The 21157-nt window shown below is 43.1% G+C and overlaps 1 long non-coding RNA gene across 1 annotated transcript in view; it reads right to left on the bottom strand.

Moving 5' to 3' along the window:
• Positions 1 to 888, bottom strand: part of LOC115830693 — a 518787-nt gene extending 517899 nt beyond the window's left edge. Inside the window, exon 1 of the long non-coding RNA XR_004026250.1 lies at positions 512 to 888. This is a non-coding gene — a long non-coding RNA (uncharacterized LOC115830693). The remainder of the gene's footprint in view (positions 1 to 511) is intronic.
• Between the last annotated feature and the right edge of the window lie 20269 nt (positions 889 to 21157).

Genomic DNA, 21157 nt, shown 5'->3' with positions numbered 1-21157 from the left:
CCCTGCAACCGCTGGAAGGACAACGTCAACAGTGATTTTCTCAACACAAAACACAACACACACACACAAAAGACCCAGAGCTGGTGGGGGTTTTTTTTTTTTTTTTTTTTTTTTTTTTGAGTCTCGCTCTGTCACCCAGGCTGGAGTACAGTGGCGCAATCTCGGCTCATTGCAACCTCTGCCTCCCAGGTTCAAGCGATTCTCCTGCCTCAGTCTCCAGAGTAGCTGGGACTATAGGCGCCCGCCACCACACCTGGCTAATTTTTGTATTTTTAGTACAGATGAGGTTTCACCATATTGGCCAGGCCATTCTCAAACTCCTGACCTCGTGATCCGCCCGCCTCAGCCTCCCAAAGTGCTGGAATTACAGGCGTGAGCCACCACGCCCGGCCTGGTGGGGGCTTTTTAAAGTCGTATGTGTAACAGCACACGAATTTCTCTCTCAGGAAAAACAATCTCTAAAGAAAAATTTAATGAAAAATTCACACCATGAGTATATTACCTACTTTACCCTGGCCCAAGTATCACAAATACTTGCTTCTACCCCACACAGCCAGGCACTGAGAAGTGTCCAGAAAGACTCCAACTGCCCGAGATTCCCAGAGAAGCAGAACACACAGAGCCATGATGAGAACTCAGGATGGGGTAAACTTCCAGGTCCACGTGAGCTTCCAGGACCCAGCTCACATCTGCCAACCCATTGTGTCCTCTGCTTCATGTTTACCTTCTGCATCCTTTTCACTAATGCCTTCAAATATCCCTGTGTGTGCACGGGAACAGTGGTTATGCTGCCAATTTGAAGAACCAAGGCTTCAGAGGAAAGGAACCTCATGCATGCCCCCACCCCCCCACTCCCCAGTTCCCGCTGGTTATTTGTAAAAGTTATTCACAGGAGGAAGAGAAAGAGCCTTCGTGTGTGATTCCCTGCTCACATCACAGTGGGGTGAACCAAGATTCTCTGTGCAGCTTCCTCCACCATCTGTTCACGCTGCCTTCTCTCGGAGACTTGGCAGGAAAACACTCACTGTTTTTCATCCTAACTCAAAGACAGTGAGACTTTTCATACCTGCACAGGAATCATGCAAGTTGTGATTGAAAAGAGCATCATGGGATGCAAACAGAAAGAAAAGCGGTGAAGGCGCCAAGCTGCGGATTCTAACAGCTTCCAGAATGTTTGGCCACAAGTGGCCGTCAGACTTGCAGAGTTCCATTTCCTTCTTTTCTTTACAGGTTAAACTCTGTCAAATTTGATCCAACTCCAACCCAAACTTCTGTTGAACGAAATGATTGTTTTCTAAGCTCCAGCTGGTAGCAAATTCATTTTGAGACATATTCAGTATAACTGAACCACAGTGTAACATAAGGGAGTGCCTTGGCCTGAATTTTCCTCTCCTTCCTCTGGTTCTCAATCCCCTTCTTCTCTTCCTCCCTTTCTTCTTACCTCTTTCTTTTCAGGTTTTTTTTTTTAACCCTTTGTTAGTTCACTTTTCAGGCCTCATTTCTGCTTCATTTTCTTTCTTTTTTTTTTTTTGAGATGGACTCTCACTCTGTCACCCAGGCGGTAGTGCAGTGGCACAATCTCGGCTCACTGCAACCTCTGCCTCCTAGGTTCAAGCAAATCTCCTGCCTCAGCCTCCTGAGTAGCTGGGATGACAGGTGTGTGCCACCATGCCCAGCTTTGTATTTTTAGTAGAGAAGGGGTTTCACCACATTGGCCAGGCTGGTCTCGAACTCCTGACCTCAGGTGATCCACCCGCCTCAGCCTCCCAAAGTGCTGGGATTACAGACATGAGCCACCATGTCCAGCCTTCTTCATGTTCTAGATGTCTTTCACCCTTTCCTATCTTCACCCTCACTTATTTACACTTCATTCTTTTGCCTTTTGTTTCCCTCTTCTTTCTCTGTCTTCTTGTCCCTTCTCAATCTTAATGTAGAGAGAAGCTACAAACTCAAAACCAGGTGATGTTGAAAATGTTACCACAAGGTACCACACAGCACTGACTCATCAGAAGAGACACTAGCGGTTGAGCTGCAGCAAGGTCTAGAAGGTTTCCTGCTCTACCACTAACTAGTGGGTTGTGGGGAGGTCTGGGGGAAGCCGGCACCAGGCAAGGAGATGAGAAAGCCCTCAGAAGGCTCATGGCCATGGCTAAATACTACACAGTACAGAAGTATTTCTATATTTTAACAATCAATATGGCTGTACAAGAGTGTACCAAATTGAGAACAAGAAAACAGGTCCCAACATCCCAGAAATGGCCTGGTTCTGTCAGCCAGGACTTGGTGCTGCTAGGAGCTGGTGTTGGCACTCATAGTCTTGTTGAACACAGACAATTTCACAGAACCCCAATATCACACCAGTCCACTCCACAATTGTAATGAATCAAAGCAAAAACAAGAACACTCCATAAACATGCCTGAGCATGGACAAAAATATAAACATTGTTCAATGCACAAAAATGACCAGACATCCCCATTGTGCTAATGAGTGACAGCTGCTGCTTTTTCCTTTTTTCTTTAATTTTTTTTTTTTTTTTGAGATGGAGTTTCACTCCTGTTGCCTAGTCTAGAGTGCAATGGCGCGATCTCGGCTCACCACAACCTCCACCTCCTGGGTTCAAGCAATTCTCCTGCCTCAGCCTCCCAAGTAGCTGTGATTACAGGTGTGCGCCACCACGCCCGGCTAATTTTGTATTTTTAGTAAAGGCAGGGTTTCTCCATGTTGGTCAGGCTGGACTCGAACTCCTGACCCCAGGTCATCCGCCCGCCTCGGCCTCCCAAAGTGCTGGGATTACAGGCATGAGCCACTGCGGCCGGCCAGACAGCTGCTTCTTTACCATTCAGAGCTCTGGCCTGATTCCTTACTCCTACCTTATAGAGGCCTGTTTTAGATACCCAACAATAAAATCCCCCTGCTTCCTGAAAGCATCCAGGTCTTAAACACATCTAATCCTGATTTTCCTTTTTTAAAAAATTTTATTTTAGATTCAGGGGATACATGTGCAGGTTTATTATTTGGGTATGTCGTGTGATGCAGAGGTTTGAGCTTCTAATGATCCCATCGCCAAGTAGGAACACAGTACCTGATAGGTAGTTTTCAACCATTCCCTCCCTTCCTAATTGAAATCCCCAGTGTTCACTGTTACCATCTTTATATCCATATGTCATGGACAATGATTAGCTCCTACTTATAAGTGAGAACATGTGGTATTTGGTTTTCTGTTCCTGTGTTAATTTGCTTAGGATAATGGCCTCCAGCTCCACCCATGTTGCTGCAAAGGACATGATTTCATTACTTTTTACAGCTGTGTAGTATTCTGTGGTATATGTGTATCACATTTTCTTTATTCAACCCAGCATTGATGGACATCTGCAATCCCAATTTTTTTTTTTTTGAGACAGAGTCTCGGTCTGTCACCCAGGCTGGAGTGCAGTAGCACCATCTCAGCTCACTGCAAGCTCCACCTCCCAGGTTCATGCCATTCTCCTGCCTCAGCCTCCCAAGTATCTGGGACTATAGGTGCCCACCACCACGCCCGGCTATTTTTTTGTATTTTTAGTAGAGACGAGGTTTCACCGTGTTAGCCAGGATGGTCTCCATCTCCTGACCTTGTGATCCACCTGCCTCGGCCTCCCAAAGTGCTGGGATTACAGGCGTGAGCCACCGCACCCAGCCTGTAATCCCAATTTTTTTAACCCTCCCCCAAATCACCAAACACAAGCCGAAACCTTCTAATAGGTCTTTTGAAACATCCTTCTGCTGAGGCTCCCCACAGTTCCCTATGGTGTGGTCTCCCTCATTGCAACCAGCAATAAACTCAACTTGTTCAAACATAGGTGTATGCCCAGTGGTCTTTGGCTGCAAAGTCATTGAGGAAATATGAATTCACACCCTGCCCAAAGCCTTAAGATCCCTTTGAGGAGGGGATTTGTGGCAAGGAGGACCTGAGCCGTCAATGAGGAATGCTAATTAAGTTTCCCTGTGAGGAAGAGAAAAGGGGGAACTGTTCCCCACCTTGTCCCTCTTCTGGAGTTTTAATCCTGGAAAACTTCCAAGAAGGGAGCATAACAAAGAGGGCAGTCTCCGGTGACAAGAAGAAGAACATGATGGCTCTTAGATCTAGCAGGTGAAATCCCAGCCTCTTACCTGGGGAGCCTCTTGAGGCAGCAGGAGAAAAGTACACAGTTTGGTAAAGATGAATCCCTTTGCCTGCCCTGCTTGAGGGTGGATTATTGACCACTTGGGCAGCTCTCTCTGTGTCCCGAAATGGTTCCAGAGCACCTGTATTATTGCTGCTTACCTCCCTGCCACAGCCACTTCCACTCCAGAACTGACTTCCCTTCCCACAGAGTTGGATCATAGGCGCAAGAAAATGGGACAAAACCAGGTGAACAAGCGTGCTCCTTCTTCCTCCCTGTGGCTAGGTTTTCAAGCTTGGTGCAGGAGCTCCAGCAGGCATTTTCCCCTTCATGATTGCTTTTAACTAACACAAGGGAAAGAGCTTAGAGCAAACAGAAAACTTACCAACTCATAAAGGCTAATGTCAAGAGGTAGGACCAACCTCTCTCTTTCAAAACGCAACTTTACTTTCAGAGAAGCACCAGGTTTCCAGGAACCTGATGGGCTACACGGCATGCCCAAATTCACATAGCAATGTTTTCTTATAAAGCAATTCTTTTCTGCTTCCAGACACTTAGTGAAATATGCTGCTTCAGAAGGATGTATAATTGCCACACAACAAATTAGCCACAAACCAAAATTTAGGATTGCTCTTAAATTATTCAAGATGTTGGAAAAATACATACACAAAACAGATCAATCAAAGAAATCAAATACATACCCCGCAGTTTTCAGACAATTAGGTGAGAAACATTCTGCAATCAAACACCAACAATTATTTCTCCCACTGAGCGGTATCAGAAAGCTTGGAAAAAATTAAATGTGGTATCATATCACTAATCCACAAGTAGAAAATGTCATCCTGAGCACTGATATCAGTAAACAGAATTACAAAGCCTAATAAGAATCACAGAACAAATGCAAACCTGAGGGAATCACCATCTTTAAAATAAAACAACGATTATCTCCACGTGTGAGCTTTTTGCTGACAGGGGAGCTGCTACCTGATTCAAGGATCTCACTGTGGCTGGACTAGCGCATGGGCATGCCAGGGCGGAGGGGCGTCTCTGCATCCTACCAGCACCTTAGTCGCCTACCTGTGGGACAGTTTAATCCGACAGAACAAAGCAGATGGCAGGTGTTGGGATGAAATCTCAGCATGCTAAGGACGCATTCTCTCCTTGCTCATTAAAAAGGTATAATAATCGGGGTAATTGAGCTGCTATCACAAATAAATCCCAACTTTCCAGGGCCTTAATAAAATAAAGGTTTCTCACTTAAGTAATTTTCCAGTATGAGTGTTCTTGGTCTATGGGCAGCTTTCTTCCCCATGATGCTTTCCATGTTATGGCTATAACCCCCCTCTACAGCAACAGTCCTCCTACTTGGTCGTCTCCTAGAATCACTTATGGAGCTTTTCCTGCTGCTCAGACTACACCCCAGCCCAATTAATTAGCATCCCTAGGGGTGGACTCTGAGCACAAGGACTTTTTAAGGATCCCCAGGTGATTCCAATGACTGCCAAGGTTGCAACCACCATGTCAGAGCCCCAGAGTCCTTCACATTGGGCTGGTGGAAGAGGAGAGAAGGCAGCAGCCCACTCTCTAAAGCCCTGGCCCAGAGATGAGTTGTTACTCTGCTCACATTCCATCACGGCAAATGTGTATGCAAGCAGGGACAGAAAAGGTAGTCTCTGCTTGGGCTGTCCTCTCCCAGTAACCTTCCCACAACACAGAAGGGAGAGGACACATTTTTGGTGGACAGCTGAATATCTCGATAAAGCGGTGAGCATATGAGAGGGGCTGAATAGAAGCAGACGTCAGAAAGGAGAAAGAAGGTGAGGGTTAGGAGTAGAGAGACAGAAGCAGAGAGAACCACAGCAGTTGGAAAGTCGATGTCACTTGGCCCCTCACTCCATCTGGTGCCATTGCTCACCTGGGAATACAAGTGCCGCCCTCTGCCCAGTCTCCCACCCTGGACATACTGCTTCACCAGTGTTTTGGCTTGGGTTTGGGTTTGTGGCTTTTTAAAAGCACAATCTCAGTGACCGCCAAATCACTTTTTCTGAAATTGGCATCAAATCAAAAGCAAAACACTGGGAGGCATTCTCATCTCCCCAACTCAGCTGAGGGACCCTGATGAATCAAGATCAAATTATATGACCATATAGGATCAATCCCTCTCTCTACCAAATAAGGAGCATTGCTTTGGGGGTAGCTGGTACTTCAATACACCTGCATACTCCATGCTGAGAGGAAAGACATGGAAAGATAAGCAGTAATATCAAGATTTTTAGCAGCCAGGGGGAGTGCTTGGTAGAGCCCCATTGGTTGGGACATACAATGGCCTGTGTTTAAGGCCAAAATAGAGCCCATCTTGTGCTTGGCTCAATACAGAGGTCACTCTTTTTACCAAATTAAACCAAAGCGGAAACCCCTTCCCAATGCCACGGTGTAGCAGAAAACATGGAGGCAGAACCCAGGGGTAGTGGCACACAGGGCAAATGCTCAGAACAGAGATGAGCAAGCCCTGGAGCCTTGGGAAAGGACACTTCTGACAACTATGCAGCTGTTTTTGCAGAGCATGTTGAGAAACATCAGTCTCCTTTAAATACCATTCACATAGACTCATGCTGAAAATGAACTTGGACCAGTGGCAGAGAGGGACTTAGAATTCTCTACAAATGCTGATAAGGGCCAGATACAACCAATCAATAGTCCCACAGAGTGGCTGGGGACAAAAACAGCACTGCCACATGGAAATGGTCAGCAGGATGAGGATGGTGTAAGAAAAGATGCCTGGATCAGACAAGGACTGAGATGATTTCTTGGCTACAGTTTGCTGAGGGTTTCCCCAGGAGGTTAGGAAGTGGAAATGAATCTCACAACACCACTAGATAGTATTCATGATGTTGTAAATAATCAAGCTTGGGTAACCCCTAGAGTAACCTACATAATGTTCTAATTCCATGGTGGGAGTTACATCATACTCAGCATGTCCTGTTTGTTACCTTTACATGGCATGGCATGGTGTGGCATGGCATAGTAATACCCTTCCAGGTATTAATATAAGTATAGACCTAATCTGGATATGCCCACTAGACTGATATAGTCATCATCCCGGTGCCCAGAGGGGGGCGTCCAGGCAAGCAGTTTGCTCCACAAGGAATACAGCTGTCAGCAGCACTGGAAAGAAGAAAGAAGAAGGAGAAGGAAGAGGAGGAGGAAGGGATAGAGGGAAGGAGGAAGAGAGAAGGAAGAAAACAGGACTCACTTCTGGGAAGAAATACAGTATACTGAAAATAATAGATTCAAGCATGATGAAAGCAGAATTCAGTGCAGACTCTGGCAAAAGCTAATGTTTATGACCTTAGACAAGTCCCATATCATCTCTGGGCTTCAGTGGCCTCCTGTAAAATGACAATATTGGACTAGAAAATCAAAAGGCCCCTTCCAGTTCTGCAATCCTTCCTTCTATTCAATGATGAAGATAATTATAGAAAAATGACTACCTAAAATCAACTTGGTTTCTTGTAAGAAATGACTTTATATAAGTCCCTAGTCATTTCTAAATTATTGATGCAAAAGAACTCAGATTAGAAATTATGCAGGCCTCTGCTTTCTCCTTTTCTGGTTCTGCTACTTGTAGCCGTCATCCTGTTCATTGAAGTTACTGTAAGATGAACAGCAGGAAAAAAAAAAGAGAGGGGCTAAAATGCAATCATTTCATTTTCCTTACTTGGTAAAGAGCAAATATTGAGCAACAACATGCCAGTAGGTACCAGTGGGGACTTGATACATCAAAGAGGAAAAGGAAGGCTGGGTGCGGTGGCTCACGCCTGTAATCCCAGCACTTTGGGAAGCCAAGGCAGGTGGATGACTTGAGGTCAGGAGTTCAAGACCAGCCTGGACAACATGGTGAAATCCTGTCTCTACTGAAAATACAAAATTAGCTGGGCATGGTGGTGCATGCCTGTAATCCCAGCTAATAGGGAGGCTGAGGCAGGAGAATTGTTTCAAACCCGGAGACGGAGGCTGCAGTGAACCAAGATCGCACCACTGCACTCCAGCCTGGGCAACAGAGTGACACTGTCTCAAAATAAATAAATACATTAAAAAAAAAAAAAAGAAAAGGAGAAGAAGGAAATGTAAGCCTTGTTTGACATGCCCATGATTTGCTGCCCTGTCATTGGCATGTAAGGAGAGCTGGCACATAATGACCAGCCTTCTTTGCTGTCTGCTGGGGAGGCCTCTGAATGTATGTGAGCCTTAGATTGGATTTCTCATGGTAACTTAGATCTGATGTATCTTTTCTCATTAAAGCTCTGGTCTTCTCATTCTTAAAAATTTGTACTTTCATTCTATTTGTGCTGTCTCACATAACACATAAAAAGGCAGCAGTAATTGTATGAATCTGGCCATCCTACAAGTACCAAACTCAGTTGTTCAGTGGAGACTTGGTGATGAGGTCATCTTTCAGGACTTTTGTATTCATGAGGTGTTGGGATAAGCTCCTGTCTTCTTAGACATATTTACACCAGCACTGTATACCTAACTGTGGCCCATAGCTACAGAGGACAGTGTTAAGCAGAGATCTGTCATCTCTCAAAAGTCAAACCTCTAGGCTAGGGGAGGGATAGTATTAGGAGAAATACCTAATGTAGATGACGGGTTGATGGGTGCAGCAAACCACCATGGCATGTGTATACCTATGTAACAAACCTGCACGTTCTGCACACGTATTCCAGAGCTTAAAGCATATTTAAAAAAAAAAAAAGTCAAACCTCTACTTGGTCATTGGATAAGTGAGGATAAGCTAAGTTGTCCTTACAGATAGCCACAAAGATTTAGGTGTCTAAAGAACAAGGAGTTTATTCTTTTTCCTGTAACAGTCCAGGTACCCAGGCTGACAATGGCGCTGCCATCTTCAGAAAGCAGCTGCCGAGGCCTCTCTGGGAACTGCCTTCCAGTTAGCCATGAGAGGAAAGGAGCATAAAGGAACTCACCAGGGAGGTTTTTATGGGCCAGGCCTGACAGCTGTACATATTACTTCCACTCACATTCTGCTAGACAGCACTTAGGCACCTGGTTAAATCTCAATGTAAAGAAGGCTAGGAAATGTAATCTCACTGTGACCACAGAAAGGGCAAATGGATTCTGATGAACGCCTAGTGGTACTTACCACGGCATTTTTCAATTACAGGTCACAACTCAGGGCAATAAAATCAATCCAGGAAGTAGAAATTAGCACTTTTAAGATGGAGTGGAAAAGAGCAGAGAAGGGAAGAGAACAGAACTGAATGGAATGGGGAGGATGGAAGGGGAAGAACAGAAGGAGAAGAAAGCAAGGGCCTGGGCGGGGAGGGATCAGAGAATATTGCATGGGTAAGGGTAAGTACTATTTAATGAAATGTGTGTATCAGTTTTGTGTATGTTAATAAGTTATAAGGCAAAATGAACTTCCTCCTGTGGGTCACAGTCAGAAATGTTTGAATGTCACTTGCTTAATGTATTAGTCCATTTTCACCCTGCCGATAAAGACATACCTGAGACTGGGCAATTTACAAAAAAAACAGAGGTTTATTGGACTTACAGTTCCACGTGGCTGGGGAGGCCTCACAATCATGGTGGAAGGTGAAAGGCATGTCTCACATGGCAGCAGACAAGAGAAGAGAGCTTGTGAAGGGAAACTCTCCTGTTTAAAACCATCAGATCTTGTGAGACTCATTCACTATCACGAGAACAGCACAGGAATGACTCACCCCCATAATTCAATCACCTCCCACAACAGGTGGGGATTGTGGAAGGTGCTATTCAAGATGAGATTTGAGTGGGGACATATCACTTAGTCTCCGTCTCTTCTTAAGTTTGTTATTTAAAAATCTAGGAAAAATAAAAATTAAAAAATCCCAGAAAAACATAGGGTTTTTTCTTCCCTCAGCCTACTATTATAATGTCTCACTGAACAACAAACTAAGATTATTCATTATTCACTATAGGGTGGGATTCTGTCTTGGACACCACTGAGTGGGGAAATACGTTCCTTTATTCATCTATTTATTCATAACAAAACAGAACCAGATGTGGAGTTGGAAAACCTGGATTCAGATCCCTGCTGTTAGGCTACTTCATGTATTCATCCCCTTCACAAATACATAATGAGTACCCACCATGTGTTAGTCACCATGCTGGATGCTGGAGATAAAGTATTCAGCAAATAGTCAAGGTCCCTGACCTCACTTTTCTTTGGAGAGACAAACAATAAACAAGGAAACAAACCAGATAACTACAGATTATGAGGGGCATATTCTGTTAACCTCTTAGGGCCTCTGTATTAGTCAGGGTTCTCTAGAGGGACAGAACTAATGGAATAGATATAGAGATAGAGATAGAGATAGAGATAGAGACAGAGACAGAGATACAAAGGGGAGTTTATTAAGTATTAACTCACATGATCACAAGGTCTCACAATAGGCTGTCTGTAGGCTGAGGAGCAAAGAGAGCCAGGCCGAGTCCCAAAACTGAAGAACTTGAGGTCTGATGTTCGAGGGCAGGAAGCATCCAGCATAGGAGAAAGATGTAGATTGGGAGGCTAGGCTAGTCTCTTATTTCACATTTTTCTGCCTGCTTATATTCTAGCTGGGCTGGCAGTTGATTAGAAGATGCCCACCCAGATTAAGGGTGGGTCTGCCTTTCCCACCCTTAAATGTATTTCCCCTACTCAGTGGAGTCCAAGACAGAATCTCGCCCTATAGCCCACTGACTCAAATGTTAGTCTCCTTTGGTAACGCCCTCACAGACACACCCAGGATCAATACTTTGTATCCTTCAATCCAATCAAGTTGACACTCAGTATTAACCATCACGGCCTCCATTTTCTCACTTATAAAATTAATATTGTATAATCTATACCTCAAAGGCATGTGAGGGTGCTTTGTAAGTGTCTATACCGAGGTAAGGAATTACTTTACTTATTCAACTATGATTTGCTAAATTCTGACCCCATGCCCAGGAGTGTTCCAGGACCATGGAGTTTAGTTATTAACAAATTAAACAACCTTGGATTCACAGCTGAATTCTACCAGAGGTACAAGGAGGAACTGGTACCATTCCTTCTGAAACTATTCCAATCGATAGAAAAAGAGGGAATCCTCCCTAACACATTTTATGAAGCCAGCATCGTCCTGATACCAAAACGTGGCAGAGACATAACCAAAAAAGAGAATTTCAGACCAATATCCTTGATGAACATTGATGCAAAAATCCTCAATAAAATACTGGCAAACCGAATCCAGCAGCACATCAAAAAGCTTATCCACCATGATCAAGTGGGCTTCATCCCTGGGATGCAAGGCTGGTTCAACATACGCAAATCAATAAATGTAATCCAGCATATAAACAGAACCAAAGACAAAAACCACATGATTATCTCAATAGATGCAGAAAAGGCCTTTAACAAAATTCAACAACCCTTCATGCTAAAAACTCTCAATAAATTAGGTATTGATGGGACGTATCTCAAAATAATAAGAGCTATCTACGACAAACCCACAGCCAATATCATACTGAATGGGCAAAAACTGGAAGCATTCCCTCTGAAAACTGGCACAAGACAGGGATGCCCTCTCTCACCGCTCCTATTCAACATAGTGCTGGAAGTTCTGGCCAGAGCAATCAGGCAGGAGAAGGAAATAAAAGGTATTCAATTAGGAAAAGAGGAAGTCAAATTGTCCCTGTTTGCAGATGACATGATTGTATATCTAGAAAACCCCATTGTCTCAGCCCAAAATCTCCTTAAGCTGATTAGCAACTTCAGCAAAGTCTCAGGATACAAAATTAATGTACAAAAATCACAAGCATTATTGTACACCAATAACAGACAAACAGAGAGCCAAATCATGAGTGAACTCCCATTCACGATTGCTTCAAAGAGAATAAAATACCTAGGAATCCAACTTACAAGGGATGTGAAGGACCTCTTCAAGGAGAACTACAAACCACTGCTCAATGAAATAAAAGAGGATACAAACAAATGGAAGAACATTCCATGCTCATGGGTTGGAAGAATCAATATCGTGAAAATGGCCATACTGCCCAAGGTAATTTATAGATTCAATGCCATCCCCATCAAGCTACCAATGACTTTCTTCACAGAATTGGAAAAAACTACTTTAAAGTTCATATGGAACCAAAAAAGAGCCTGCATTGCCAAGTCAATCCTAAGCCAAAAGAACAAAGCTGGAGGCATCACGCTACCTGACTTTAAACTATACTACAAGGCTACAGTAACCAAAACAGCATGGTACTGGTACCACAACAGAGACATAGATCAATGGAACAGAACAGAGCCCTCAGAAATGATGCCGCATAGCTACAACTATCTGATCTTTGACAAACCTGACAAAAACAAGAAATGGGGAAAGGATTCCCTATTTAATAAATGGTGCTGGGAAAACTGGCTAGCCATATGTAGAAAGCTGAAACTGGATCCCTTCCTTACACCTTATACAAAAATTAATTCAAGATGGATTAAAGACTTATATGTTAGACCTAAAACCATTAAAATCCTACAAGAAAACCTAGGCAATACCATTCAGGACATAGGCGTGGGCAAGGACTTCATGTCTAAAACACCAAAAGCAATGGCAACAAAAGCCAAAATTGACAAATGGGATCTCATTAAACTAAAGAACTTCTGCACAGCAAAAGAAACTATCATCAGAATGAACAGGCAACCTACAGAATGGGAGAAAATTTTTGCAACCTACTCATCTGACAAAGGGCTAATATCCAGAATCTACAATGAACTCAAACAAATTTACAAGAAAAAAACAAACAACCCCATCAAAAAGTGGGCAGAGGACATGAACAGACGCTTCTCAAAAGAAGACATTTATGCAGCCAGAAAACACATGAAGAAATGCTCATCATCACTGGCCATCAGAGAAATGCAAATCAAAACCACAGTGAGATACCATCTCACACCAGTTAGAATGGCCATCATTAAAAAATCAGGAAACAACAGGTGCTGGAGAGGATATGGAGAAATAGGAACACTTTTACACTGTTGGTGGGACTGTAAACTAGTTCAACCATTGTGGAAGTCAGTGTGGCGATTCCTCAGGGATCTCGAACTAGAAATACCATTTGACCCAGCCATCCCATTACTGGGTATATACCCAAAGGACTATAAATCATGCTGCTATAAAGACACATGCACACGTATGTTTATTGCGGCACTATTCACAATAGCAAAGAGTTGGAACCAACCCAAATGTCCAACAACGATAGACTGGATTAAGAAAATGTGGCACATATACACCATGGAATACTATGCAGCCATAAAAAATGATGAGTTCGTGTCCTTTGTAGGGACATGGATGAAACTGGAAACCATCATTCTCAGTAAACTATCGCAAGGACAAAAAACCAAACACCGCATGTTCTCTCTCATAGGTGGGAATTGAACAATGAGAACTCATGGACACAGGAAGGGGAACATCACACTCCGAGGACTGTTGTGGGGTGGGGGGACGGGGGAGGGACAGCATTAGGAGATACACCTAATGCTAAATGACGAGTTAATGGGTGCAGGAAATCAACATGGCACATGGATACATATGTAACAAACCTGCACATTGTGCACATGTACCCTAAAACCCTAAAGTATAATTAAAAAAAAAAAAAAAAATTAAACAACCTTGTTATGAAGCAGCCTTACCTGGTGTTAGGGATTGAATTGTATCTCCCAGAAAAGATATGTTGAAGCCCCAATCCCAGGCACCTCAGAATAGGATCTTATTTAGAAATAGGGCCTTTGCAGATGTAGTCAAGTTAAGATAAGGTCATTAGGGCAACCTTAGTCCAATATAACAGGTGTCCTTACGATCAGGGGAAACTTTTGGGCTAAAGACATGCATAGACAATTCTCAAAAGAAGATAGACAAATGGCCAACAAACATCTTAAAAAAAGTTCAACTTACTAATTATCAGGGAAATGCAAATCAAACCCACAATGTGATACCATCTTACTCCTGCAAGAATGGCCATAATTTAAAAATCACAAAAGAATAGATGTTGGTATGGATGTGGTGAAAAGGGAACACTTTTACACTGCTGGTGGGAATGTAAACTAGTACAACCACTATGGAAAACAGTATGAAGATTCCTTAAAGGACTAAAAGTAGAATGACCATTTGATCCAGTGATCCCACTACTGGATATCTACACAGAGGAAAAGAAGTCATTATATGAAAAAGATACTTGCACAGCCATGTTTATAGCAGCACAATTTGCAATTGCAAAAATATGGAACCAGCCTAAATGCCCATCAATCAATGAGTGGATAAAGAAAATGCTATATATATATATATACATATATATATATATACATATACATGTGTATATATACATATATACATATATATATACATGTATATATATATATATATACACACACACACACACACACACACACACACCATGGAACACTACCCAACCATAAAAAGAAATGAAATAATGGCATTTGCAGCAACCTGGATGGAGTTGGAGACCATTATTCTAAGTGAAATAACTCAGGAATGAAAAATCAAACATCGTATGTTCTCACTCATATGTGGGAGCTAAGCTATGAGGACACAAAGGCATAAGAATGATATAATGGACTCTGGGGATTCAGGGGGAAGGGTGGGAGGGGGATAAAAGATTACACATTGGGTACAGTGTACACTGCTCAGGTGATGGTTGCACCAAAATCTCAGAAATCACTACTAAAGAACTTATCCATGCAACCAAACACCACCTGCTCCCCAAAAACTATTGAAATAAAAAAACGCAAACTGAAAAAAAGGAAAGGGGAAACTTTGACAGTGGCATGCACACAGGAAGAATGTCATTTGAAGATGAAGGCAGAGATCAGGATGATACGTTTACAAGCCAAAGAACACAAAACCACCAGAAGCTACGAGAGAGGCATGACACTGATTCTCTCTCCCAGCCCTTGGGAGGAACCAACGCTGCTGACACACTGATCTCGAACTTCCAGCCTCCAGAAACTGTGAGTGAATAACCTTCTACCCTTTAAGGCATCCAGTTTGTGGTGCTTTGTTAAAACAGCCCTGGCAAACTAATATATCTGGATAGCAAAAGCCAGGACAGCAACACAAAGAATCTAGACAGCTCTGCAGCAGGACTTCAGGTCTTTTCTTGATGGATGGATTCTAGGGCTCGCGGCCATCTGCTGAATGCAGAAACTTTGAAAATGAGGGTTATTTTCATTCAAATCCTCCTTATTTTCTTTTTTTCCCTTTAGCATTAGGCTGGAATAGAGAAGTCAGAAAGTGAATACAATGCCATTATTAACATCATTATTAACAACTCATTTATACAAATCTTAGAGAGAATTAGATTTTAATGTCTCCTTACACTGAGTGCCGGTGCTGGCTACACCCAGCTAATTCAAGGCGACAAAACTGGTTAAGCCCATGCGTGATTTATTTTTACTCCTATAGAAAGTTGACACTTTATTCATTAAACTACTCCCTTTAACACATTTCTAAATGATTGCTTTCCACTCTGATCAGGTCTAGTTTTCATTTCTGAGTTTCAGCTGGAATGGCTTTCATAATGATTTCTTTTTTTACCTGACAAGGGAAGTTAAAACCTCCCCCTACTGAACATTTAAAAGGGAAATTGGGGGGTTTTTGTCAGGCTGTTTATCATATCTTACAAATACTCAAATCTATTTCCTTTGGAAAAGGTTTGTCTTTCTATGACAGGCATATAAAAAGGTTTTATTACAGTGCTCTATTCACTGGAGCTGCTCTGCCCAAAGATAAAAAGGAATTCATTTTCTGGATTTTCCTTGAATGTCAGCTCTATAGTTTCTTTCTATTATCAGAGTTCTTAACTCAAGAAGAATGAAGGGGAAAGAGAATTCAAGCTGATATACAATACCAAGATCCATTATGGACTAACATGAAATTCAAAAATCCCAAAATAAAATCCAAATCTAAATGAAAGTGATAAGTAAAAACAGGAAAAAAAAAATCTCTGTAGGTTTAATAGCAAGCATGGATTTACTTCAAACATGCAATGCTGCATGGCTCCCCAGTTCTGAAAAATCTCCCCAGCATCATTTCCTAAGTACACTCTGATCTGTCAGCTATGGTATCAAGCAGCGCTTCTCAAGCTCTGCTGTGTGTAAATCACCCGGGGATCTGGATAAAGCGCAGATCTGCATTCAGTAGGTGGGGTGGCGGGGAGCCTGAGCCTCTGCATTGCTAACAAGCTGCCTGGTGACACTGCTGCTGGTCAGGCACAACACCCTGAGTAGCCAGGGGATAGAGCTTAAAAGGCCCAAGCAGCATGCTCCAGGCCTGACTGGAAACACGAGCTTCACTCCAATCCTTGAGCTGGGTTTCTCGGAATAACAATCTGGATATTACACAAGAGTCTTGGATCCCACTAATTTGTACCCACTCCAGGAATTCACCATTGAATTCACGGATGGGTTGATGGAGAGTCCACATCGGATTCTGACCCCAGCCAGCCCCATAGACTCACGTCTGAGGCCTTCGGAGAAGGAAGGATTCAGACAAGCTGGAAGAGCTATACGCAGACGGGACTCTGGGAGACTCAGAGACCCATGCAGAGGAGAGCCATTGAGCGTAGCTGGCTTAGGATCTGGAAAAAAATGCAGAGGGGCCAGGACCAAGGCCACCGTTAGGGTTTGCAATGTGGGAAGCATCAGGAGACTATACAGTGGCAGCAACGAGGTGCTGCTGTCAAACCACAGACATTGACAAGAATCCAAAACAGAAACAGAGGCAGTCCCAGAGACTCCCAGCAATAACTTGGAGATCTGAATGGGGCTGGAGATCATTCGTTACACAGCTGCAGGAATGAGCAGAGAAACTTGACTTTCCCCATGCATGTAAACACAGGAGGCTTAAGGAAATTTGGATTACACTTCCTTCTAGTCACTGGGGGCTTAGGGCAATGAAACAAGGATGAGTCGTTGCCAAGTCTATCTCTATGACCAGGAAAATAACTCCAAAAGTTAGTAAACCTTCAGATAGTAGGGTCACAGACCTCTCTCATTTCGTAAGTCAGTGAGGTGGCCAATCCCACAGCACAATAACTAAGTATTATATAGGAATTTTAAAATAGAGGGAAGTAAGGAGGAACCATCAGCTCAATATCTGTAGCATCAAATTTGGGGAGCAATGTAAGTTCAAGAGAAGTCCAACAAGGGATAAATTAAAATCTGCCCTCATTCTTCCTTGCTAAGCCAAACATATGCTCCATAAACTTCTGAGCCTGAACCTGGCCACATGTATGAGTTCAGGCCTGAGTCCAAGGTATGGGCATCTTTGTAGCCTTGAAACTTTACTTTTAGCAACTTCTATATTCTATTGGTTGTTGCTCCTCTTTTCTTACCTGAAAAAGATGAAGAATTATATTGGCAGCAGAAACTGAGTGATACAGAAAAACCTGAAATTGCCATCTTCTATTTCTTTATTACAACAAACCAACCAACAAATGACACTCTCTGTCCATCCACCTTTTACCCACACCAACAACCAAAAGGCTTTCCACTCCATAGCCCTGGAGGGCTGAGCTCTGGGCAGTGAGGTGCTCAGAGCAGCAACAAGCAGGACCTTGCCAAAGGTAATGTGGGCATCAGTTGCTGTGGAAGGCAAGTCCCAACCTCAGTGCTATCCCTGGGTGGCACTATGGCTAAGAGAAATCACAGGTTTTTGCACAGTCTGGACATGCTCGTAACCAGTATGTGAGACCCCAGGGTTGGGCTGTATGAAAACTTGCATGTGTCCCTTGCTAGTGTTTTTACTCACTCTGGTGGTCAGTTATAGCAGCTCAGGGCAAGCTGACGCTTCACTACCACCCCCAGATCCATTCCACTGATTATGTGACATATGCTTCAATTGCTTCTGCTGTCAAATGGCAGTACAATGGTACCAACCTCACTGTGTGGTTAAGAATATAAGTGAATAATGCATTTAAGAAACACAGCACAGTGTATAGCATATAGTAGATGCTCAGTAAATGTTTGCTGTTGTTGCTGCTGCAGTTTTTGCCCTGTCTTCTACTACTAAGAGACAGGGCAGCAGAATGGTTAGAAGCATGGGCTAAGGCTTCAGACTGCCTCAGCTTGTAATCCTATCTCCACTGCTACTCGATGGCAAGCTATTCAACTTCTCTGTGCCTCAGTTTTCTTGCCCGTAAAATAGGGGTGATTATAAGAGTAACTACCCACAAGGTATGAAAAGACGAAATAGGATAATCCATGGAAAGCATTTAGCATAGAGCACCTAACATACAGTAAGTGCTAGATAAGTCTGGGTGCAGTGTTATTATTACTATTATTACTTCTGACTGACACCTTTAAAGAGAAAGTCACTTCCATTTGAGCTTTGTACAATATGTTACAAACCAACACACTGGCACAAGCTCCTCTGTGCAACTCACCCCCACCTTGGCACCATCTCCCTATTCAAATGATTTCTAAAAATGCAAGCAGCATTTTTAGAAATGCAATCCCAGTGGAGAAAAACGTAAAGTCACCTTCTCAAACTGTACTTTAGCTCATGCTCTTCCCCAGACAGAAAACTGTAGTCAAGAGAAGAGATGCAATTTTCCGAAGCCTTGATGACATCTTTATTTAAACCTTATTGACGCTGTAAAATATTTTTGAGGATCTGGCTTTTTCCCACCTGCCAGCTCCTCACAGCTTGTCTGAGAAACAAAGACATACAGTTAGGTAAATGAAAGAATTTTAATAAAATGATTCTGTCTCTTTTGTTTTTTGGCATAAACAAAAATTCTTTTCCAGAACCCTCTAACAGGCTGTAAAGAAGCCTTCTTTGGGATTCCCTTTCAGTTGGAGCTGGCTTCTCCATGAAGCCTTGGAGGTCAGGCCAGGGGCTAGATAAGCCTCCAAAAAAGTGAATCCGACGAACCTAGCCATCAGCACAGAACCTCAAGTCTGGTCTGAGCAGCTTGTCCCATTACAAGTTGGCAGCAATGACAAAAAGTAGGAGTGTTTCAAAAGACCAAACTCATAACATAGTCAGCTTGAGGCCACATTTGTCTCTGCTTCCCTCTGCTCTTCTGTCACTCTCCCCCAATGCCTTTCGGAGACCTCACCTCCCACCACACCCCAGCCCTCAGCCTCCAAACCCCAGCATATACCCACACTCCATATCCCTAATATCCTCCAAATGTCCAGGACCCACAGTAGGGAACATCTTCCCTATCCTAGGCCTGGTTCTCTTCTCTTCCTTCATCAAATTTTCCCATGCCAAATCCTAAGTCAGCAGGTCCCTGCTCTGTTCTATTGAAAATGAGTTGAACTTACCTTACATGAAGGCAGGAAAGGCAATTGCTTATATGATATGATTTAAAGCACACCACCTAGAATGTTCTCTGCTCCCATATTAAAATTTTCCCCATCCCTCTCCCACAGTGCCTTAAATACCATCCTTGGGAGGTTTTCTGCTTTGGGTTCAATCTTTACTGTTTCCATGAGTCCTCTGTTGAATTACATTGCACCTGGGTTAGAGCAACACATGAAGTCATAACCTGGAATAGAGAGCTCATGGAGGAGGAAACAAAAGACAAGGCAGTTGTGATAGAAAAGTAGGAAGGGAAAACTCAGTCTAGAGCACAGGAATTATTTTATTTAGAAAGAATAGATAAGGTCAGTCGCGCGTGGTAGCTCACGCCTGCAATCCCAGCAGTTTGGGAGTTTTAGGAGGGCAGATCATGAGGTCAGGAGATCAAGACCATCCTGGCCACATGGTGAAACCCCGTCTCTGCTAAAAGTACAGAAATTAGCTGGGCTTGGTGGCGTGCACCTGTAGTCTGAGCTACTCGGGAGGCTGAGGCAGAAGAATCACTTGAACCTGAGAGGCAGAGGTTGCAGTGAACCGAGATTGCACCACTGCACTTCAGCCTGGGTGACAGAACAAGACTCCATCTCAAAAAAAAAAAAAAAGAATAGATAAGGTCATTGGGTAAACAAGGCATGGCATAAAGGCCCTGGGTTACAGAGAAGGGGCCAAAAAAAAAAAAAAGGAAGGTTAAAAAGAATTGGGAATAAATCTCACCCACCTCCTGGTTCTACTCAGCTCCAGCACAGTGGTGGATCTGAAGCAGAATAATAATTGGATAAACTAATCCTCCTTTCACTGTGTCATCTGCTAATGTGTTACCTCCCACTGTCTTGCTTCTCTCATCAGCTTCTCCTTCTGCTCTACCCAGAAAACTTCTGCCTAGAACCAATCAGAATGTGCACTTTACTTTAAAAATGACATCAATACAGGAATAAGGTACTGCGACAAAACAGCAAGGGACACAATTTGGTGGGAGGTAAGGACTTTTCAACAGGCCTCTCAAATCACTACATTTTTGTGACAGTTTGTTTCATTATACATAAAACGGGGTTGGATGGTTTTATTCCATTTGTGTCCTATAGAGCCTAGTTACAGTCTCTTCATTCATTCATTCATCAAATACGTACTGAGTACCCACCATATGCCAGGAACTGTTAGGCTCCAGAGATGCAAAATGAAAGCCCTATTCCTGACTTCAGGAAACTCATGTGCTGGCCAACCAGCTCCCCCCACCCAAAAAAAGTTCAACATCACTGATCATTAAAGAAATGCAAGTCAAAAAACCACAATGACATACCATCTTGCACCAGTCAGAATGGTTTGTTACTAAAAAGTCAAAAAATAACAAATGCTAACGAGGTTGCAGAGAAAAAAGAATGCTTATACGCTGCTGGTGGGAGTGTAAATTAGTTCAACCATTGTGGAAAGCAGTGTGGCGATTCCTCAAAGAACTAAAAACAGAACTACCATTCGACCCAGCAATCCCACTATTGGGTATACACCCAAAGGAAAATAAATTGTTCTGCCATAAAGACACATGCACGCATATGTTCACTGGAGCACTATTCAAAATAGCAAAGACATAGAATCAACCTAAACATCCATCAACAGTAGACTGGATA

Source organism: Nomascus leucogenys, chromosome 16 (genome assembly GCF_006542625.1).
Source record: "Nomascus leucogenys isolate Asia chromosome 16, Asia_NLE_v1, whole genome shotgun sequence".
Classification (NCBI taxonomy): Eukaryota; Metazoa; Chordata; class Mammalia; order Primates; family Hylobatidae; genus Nomascus; species Nomascus leucogenys.
Note: the sequence above shows the minus strand (reverse complement) of the source record. Positions and strands in the feature narration are given on the sequence as shown.